This window comes from Sabethes cyaneus, chromosome 3 (genome assembly GCF_943734655.1).
Source record: "Sabethes cyaneus chromosome 3, idSabCyanKW18_F2, whole genome shotgun sequence".
Lineage (NCBI taxonomy): Eukaryota > Metazoa > Arthropoda > Insecta > Diptera > Culicidae > Sabethes > Sabethes cyaneus.
The window spans coordinates 206912303-206918894 of record NC_071355.1 but is presented as its reverse complement, the minus strand read 5'-3'; positions in this window follow the sequence as shown (position 1 = coordinate 206918894).

The window sequence follows — 6592 nt, the reverse complement described above, 5'->3', positions numbered from 1 at the left end:
CAAATTTGGCATGTGGGTGTTTTCGGTGACAAGAATTTATTCGATGGTAATTTGAGACCCGTCCCTCTTTAGAAGGGGAATTGTAACTCCTCTCCCCTTTAAGAGAGGGGGCTTCCATACAAATTTCCTCATAACTCGAGAACTAATCAAGCAAATGCAACCAAATTTGGCATGTGAAGGTTTTCGAGAGCAAGAAAATTTTCTATGGTGAATTAGGACCCCTCCCCACTTTAAGAGGAGGGGCTCCTGTACAAATGAAATACAAATTTCCTCATAACTCGAGAACTAATCAAGCGAATTGAACCAAATTTAGCATATGTGTGTTTTTGGAGACAATTTTTTTTTCAATGATGAATTGGGACCCCTCCCCACTTTAGGAGGGGGGGTCCTATACAAACGAAATACAAATTTCCTCATATCTCGAGAACTAATCCAGCAAATGGAACCAAATTTGGCGTGTAGGTGTTTTTGGAGGCAAGAATTTTTTCTGTGATGAATTAGGACCTCTTCCCACATTAGGAGGGGGGGCTCCAATACAAATGAAATACAAATTTCCCCATAACTCGAGAACTAATCAAGCAAACAGAACCAAATTCGGCATGTGGAAGTTTTTGGAGGCAAAAATATTTTCTACGGTGAATTAGGATCCTTCCACACTTCAAGAGGGGGGGCTTCTACACAAATGAAATACAAATTTCCTCATAATTCGAGAACTAATCAAGCAAATGGAACCATATTTGGCATGTGGGTGTTTTTGGAGGCAACCATTTTTCCCATGATGAATTAGGACTTCTTACCTTTTTAGGAGGGGGGGGGCTCCCATTCAAACGAAATACAAATTTGCTCATAACTTTAGAACTAATCAAGCAATTGAACCAAATTTGGCATGTGAGAGTTTTAGATGGCAGAATTTTTTTTCTGTGGTGTATTACGACCCCTTTCCCTTTTAAGAGGGTGGGCTCCCATACAAATGAAATACAAATTTCCTTATAATTTGAGTACTAATCAAGCAAATGGAACCAAATTTAGCATGTAGGAGATTTTTGAGTCTTGAATTTATTTTATGATAGTTAGAGACCTCTCACCCCTGTGGTAGGGGGATATGGACTCTCATACAAATAAAACAGAAATTTTTGCGAAACTCAAAAACTAATCCAACTCGAGAAATTCGAGACTCTTCCATAAAACATTAATCAATAACAAGACCACAAAAACTATCTATAGTAACACTAGATCATTCAGGACGAGCCGGTCGCGAGTGTTGCCGGTGACCCGCCGTCGGAAGCGCCGCCCACTGGGGGGCTTGCAAAACTCGAGAAGTGACAAAGATCATGCGAGATTCATGATTTATGTACAACACAGGTTAATTTGTGGCAATACGAAGTTTGTCGGGTCAGCTAGTAATTACTATATTACTGTTTCAAGCATCATACTGTATCAGATTGCTTACCATAACGTGCATTCTACCGGCACTTTCTGGTGGTCTTAAAACCAACGTAACTAAACCCTTGTGAATAATACTTTGCGTTAAATTTTCCCTCGTCAAGGATTCTCCAGTATAATATATTAAAATGTCTGCTACAGACTCCTCTGGTGCTGATTCACCATTGTGATCCGTTATCGATAAATCCATTTGAAACGGTAAACCGGGTTTGAACCGCGACATAGATTTGGCCAACGAATATCTGTATGGATGTTTATATACGGGTATTATTTCCATGAGATTCTCCGTGCGATCTAAAATGTAAGAAATTTATCTAATCTAACTTGGAATTTCCGTAGTCATCATTTACTTGTAAATGTTTCTATTACTTCCACCTTGACGAAGACATCTCTATGAAATACATTTTGTCCAACTTCTATTGCTAGAACATAATCAAGAATAAAATCTACGGTAGCTGTTCCGGAAATAGGCTTTGTTATTGTCATGTCGGGGTTTTCCATTTTTTCGTGGAAAAATAGGTCTACCCGAACTGTCCCGTTAACGTGCCTGCCTGATATATCTGTTGATTCTACAGTTACGCTAATCGTTTTCTTCTCAATCAGCAGAATTTCAGAAGGATATGCTTTAACAAAAAAGTTTGGCAGTATGTATTCTCTTACTTCAATTTGCTCCTCTACTTTCTGCAAAAAAACAGGCTTTACATTCGACGCAATTCTTATGTTCTTAATTGAAACACACATAATTCCCAACTGTCACCAATATTTTCCAATTGCCGAAATTCGATGAAGATGGCAGACGCACTGTCGACTGAAAGATCCCTTTGTGCAATTTAGCATATTTCCATTGCCTAATAAGCTTCCCTTCCGTGTTATAAAATCCAATATCCACAGTGTTGTAATTCGTCACCGGCCGTGTATCGGCACCCACTGCAATAACTCTAAACCTAACAACATCTCCAGGCACATAGATTGGTTTATCGGTTTGAATGAATATTGATGAAGTTTTTCCATTGTAAAACAAATCAATAATTTCATTGAAAATTAAATGAGCATCTAGGCTTCGTATTGATAGAAAGTATGTACCCTGTGGAATAGCCCCGACCTGCAAGATTGTAATTACTTTTTTTTCGTATCGACCCAATTCGAAACCAGAAACAAAAATCACCTGAAAGCTCGCTAATCCTGCTGACTTGCTGAAGAGTTTTAATTCATTTGTTGCATTCAAAACGGTAATCCCTTCGCTGGAGCCTTCCAAATCTAGCCTCAATCGGAGATCATTCGTGAACAAATTGGTGAAGGCTATGCTATAGATATTATTTGGTCGAATACATGTGGAACCCAAGACTGACAATCTGAAAGTTAATTACATTACAATACGATTCCTATATTTAGTTTTCACTTTCAATAAGTTGTTTAAAAAGTGGCATTTGTGAATGAATTTTCTAAATCCTCCCTAATATCCAACACCGATTCTTGACCGGATACTACCGTTATGCCATTCCGTTCAACAGTTAAACATGCGTTATCACTGATAAATCAAAACTTGATCTGATTTTACGGAACAAAGCTCCGTCTGTTGTCGAACATCCTTAATTTGCTTCGCATTGTTGACCCCTGCTTAACAGGTCACAAATATTTCACACTAAGTATTAATATTAGATTAAATTAATTATAAATCTCGAACGACAAGCACGATTCCACTGTTTCACTAATAAATTTCACTGGGTTTCCCAAAAGTATTTGTGGTCGTATTTTTATGAGATAAAGAAAGGCCATCACTAACTTTTGGCTTTTACAGACCGTCGCGAGCAATCCGCAGCTGAGCAAAATTCTAAAATACCACATGGTAGATGCGGCTACTGATTGTAACTGGCAGTTATAATACACTTTATTCTGGTAATTATTCACACATTCGTTTCTTACGGCGATTTCGACCCAACTGATCCACTGCTGTCGGCCAAAAGTCAATATATATTTCGTATTCTTATCAGTTAGGACAAAATAATTGCTGTGAGTAAGGAAACCCGAGAACGATCACTTTCATCGAAATATAATTTAGTGTACTAAATCCTAGTGAAATCTATTCTTAGACATCTATTACGACCGCCAATTTGACTATCAATCACCGTGAATTAGAATTTTACTGAACAATTATTACTTAACCCTCTAACGGAATAGGTCGTCTGTAGAGAGCCTTCGCTTTTGGAACTTCAGAGCCACATACAAAATTTGTTTTGAATTGACTAAGGTATACTGTGGCAAGCGGAAATGCGGGGTAGGTTAAAGCGGAAGCGATAATGTTCACCGGAAATGATGAATTGCTGCTAGATTTTGACGTAGGACTACGTCTTTCAGGAAGGTAGCTGATATAGGGGGTAATCCAAAAAATCTTTCTCGAAAAGTGGTCAGGTTTTGAACGCTAATAGCGTAGCTAATAACAATTGATCGGAAAATCGATTTGGAAAATATTGAAAATATAGAAAACTATTGATTTTAAATGCGCGTCATTGAAAAATTGAATTATTTTCATATTTTGCCTTCCCACGTCAGTGCTTCCCTAGCACGGATGACAGAAATATATACGATATGAGCTATGGGTTAAGCTTCTTTATGATTGTACTAGCTGACCCGACAAACTTCGTATTGCCACAAATTAACCTGTGTTGTACATAAATCATGAATCTCGGATGATCTTTGTCACAATCTCGAGTTTTGCAAGCCCCCCAGTGGGCGGCGCTTCCCACGGCGGTTCACCGGCAACACTCGCGACCGTCTCGTCCTGAATGATCTAGTGTTACTATAGATAGTTTTTGTGGTCTTGTATTGACTAATGTTTTATGGAAGAGTCTCGAATTTCTCGAGTTCGATTAGTTTTTGAGTTTCGCAAAAATTTCTGTTTTATTTGTATGAGAGTCCATATCTCCCTACCACAGGGGTGAGAGGTCTCTAACTATCGTAAAATAAATTCAAGACTCAAAATCTTCCACATTCCAAATTTGGTTCCATTTGCTTGATTAGTTCTCGAGTAATGAGGAAATTGGTATTTTAGTTGTATGGGAGCCCCGCTCTTAAAGGGGAGAAGAGGCATAACTCGCCAAAGAAAAAATTCTAGCGTCCTAAGACCCCAATATGACAAATCTGGTTCCATTCGCTTGATTAATTCTCGAGTTATGAGGATATTTGTATTTCATTTGTATAGGAGCCTCCCCCCCCTCTTAAAGTGGGGAAATCCATAGAAACTATACCATAGAAAATATTCTTGCCTACAAAAACACCCACATGATAAATTTGGTTCCATTTGCTTGATTAGTTCTAGAGTTATGAGGAAATTTGTATTTCGTTTGTATGAGAGCCCCCCGCTTAAAAAGGTAAGGGGTCCTAATTCATCATAGAAAAAATGGTTGCCTCCAAAAACACCCACATGCCAAATATGGTTCCATTTGCTTGATTAGTTCTCGAATTATGAGGAAATTTGTATTTCATTTGTGTAGAAGCACCCCCTCTTAAAGTTGGGAGGGGTCCTAATTCACCATAGAAAATATTCTTGCCCTCGAAAACTTTCACATGCCAAATTTGGTTTCATTTGCTTGATTAGCTCTCGAGTTATGACGAAATTTGTATTTCATTTGTATAGGAGCCCCCCTCCTAAAGTGAGGAGGGGTCCCAATTCATCATAAAAAAAAATTTGTCTCCAAAAACACCCACGTGCCAAATTTCGTTCCATTTGCTTGATTAGTTCTCGAGTTATGAGGAAATTTGTATTTAGTCTGTATAGGAGCCCCCCCTCTTAAAGTGGGGAGGGGTCCTTATTCACTATAGAAAATATTCTTGCCCTCGAAAACTTTCACATGCCAAATTTTGTTCCATTTGCTTGATTAGTTCTTCAGTTATGAGGAAATTTGTATTTCATGTGTATAAGATCCCCCCCTCCTAAAACGGGGAGGGGTTCCAATTCATCATAGAAAAATTTTTGTCTCCAAAAACACCCACATGCCAAATTTGGTTCCATTTGCTTAATTACTTCTCGAGTTATGAGGAAAATTGTGTTTCTTTGGTACATGAGCCCCCCCTCTTAAAGTGGGGAGGGGTCCTAATTTACTATAGGAAATATTCTTGCCCTCGAAAACCTTCACATGCCAAATTTGGTTCCATTTGCTTGATTAGTTCTCGAGTTATGAGGAAATTTGTATAGAAGCCCCCCCTTTTAAAGAGGAGAGTTATAATTCCCCTTAAAAATAGGGGAGGGGTCTCAATTTACCATAGAAATTCTTGTCACCGAAAACACCCACATGTCAAATTTTGTTCTATTTGCTTGATTAGTTGTCGAGTTATGCAGAAATTTGTGTTTCATTTGTATGGGAGCCCCCCCTCTTAGTGGGGGGAGGGGTTTCTAACCATCACTAAAACCTTTCCTGGCCCCAAAAAACCTCTACATGCATATTTTCATGCCGATTGGTTCACTAGTTTTCGATTCTATAAGTAACATACGGACAGACAGACAGACAGACAGACAGACAGACAGACAGACAGACAGACAGACAGACAGACAGACAGACAGACAGACAGACAGACAGACAGACAGACAGACAGACAGACAGACAGACAGACAGACAGACAGACAGACAGACAGACAGACAGACAGACAGACAGACAGACAGACAGACAGACAGACAGACAGACAGACAGACAGACAGACAGACAGACAGACAGACAGACAGACAGACAGACAGACAGACAGACAGACAGACAGACAGACAGACAGACAGACAGACAGACAGACAGACAGACAGACAGACAGACAGACAGACAGACAGACAGACAGACAGACAGACAGACAGACAGACAGACAGACAGACAGACAGACAGACAGACAGACAGACAGACAGACAGACAGACAGACAGACAGACAGACAGACAGACAGACAGACAGACAGACAGACAGACAGACAGACAGACAGACAGACAGACAGACAGACAGACAGACAGACAGACAGACAGACAGACAGACAGACAGACAGACAGACAGACAGACAGACAGACAGACAGACAGACAGACAGACAGACAGACAGACAGACAGACAGACAGACAGACAGACAGACAGACAGACAGACAGACAGACAGACAGACAGACAGACAGACAGACAGACA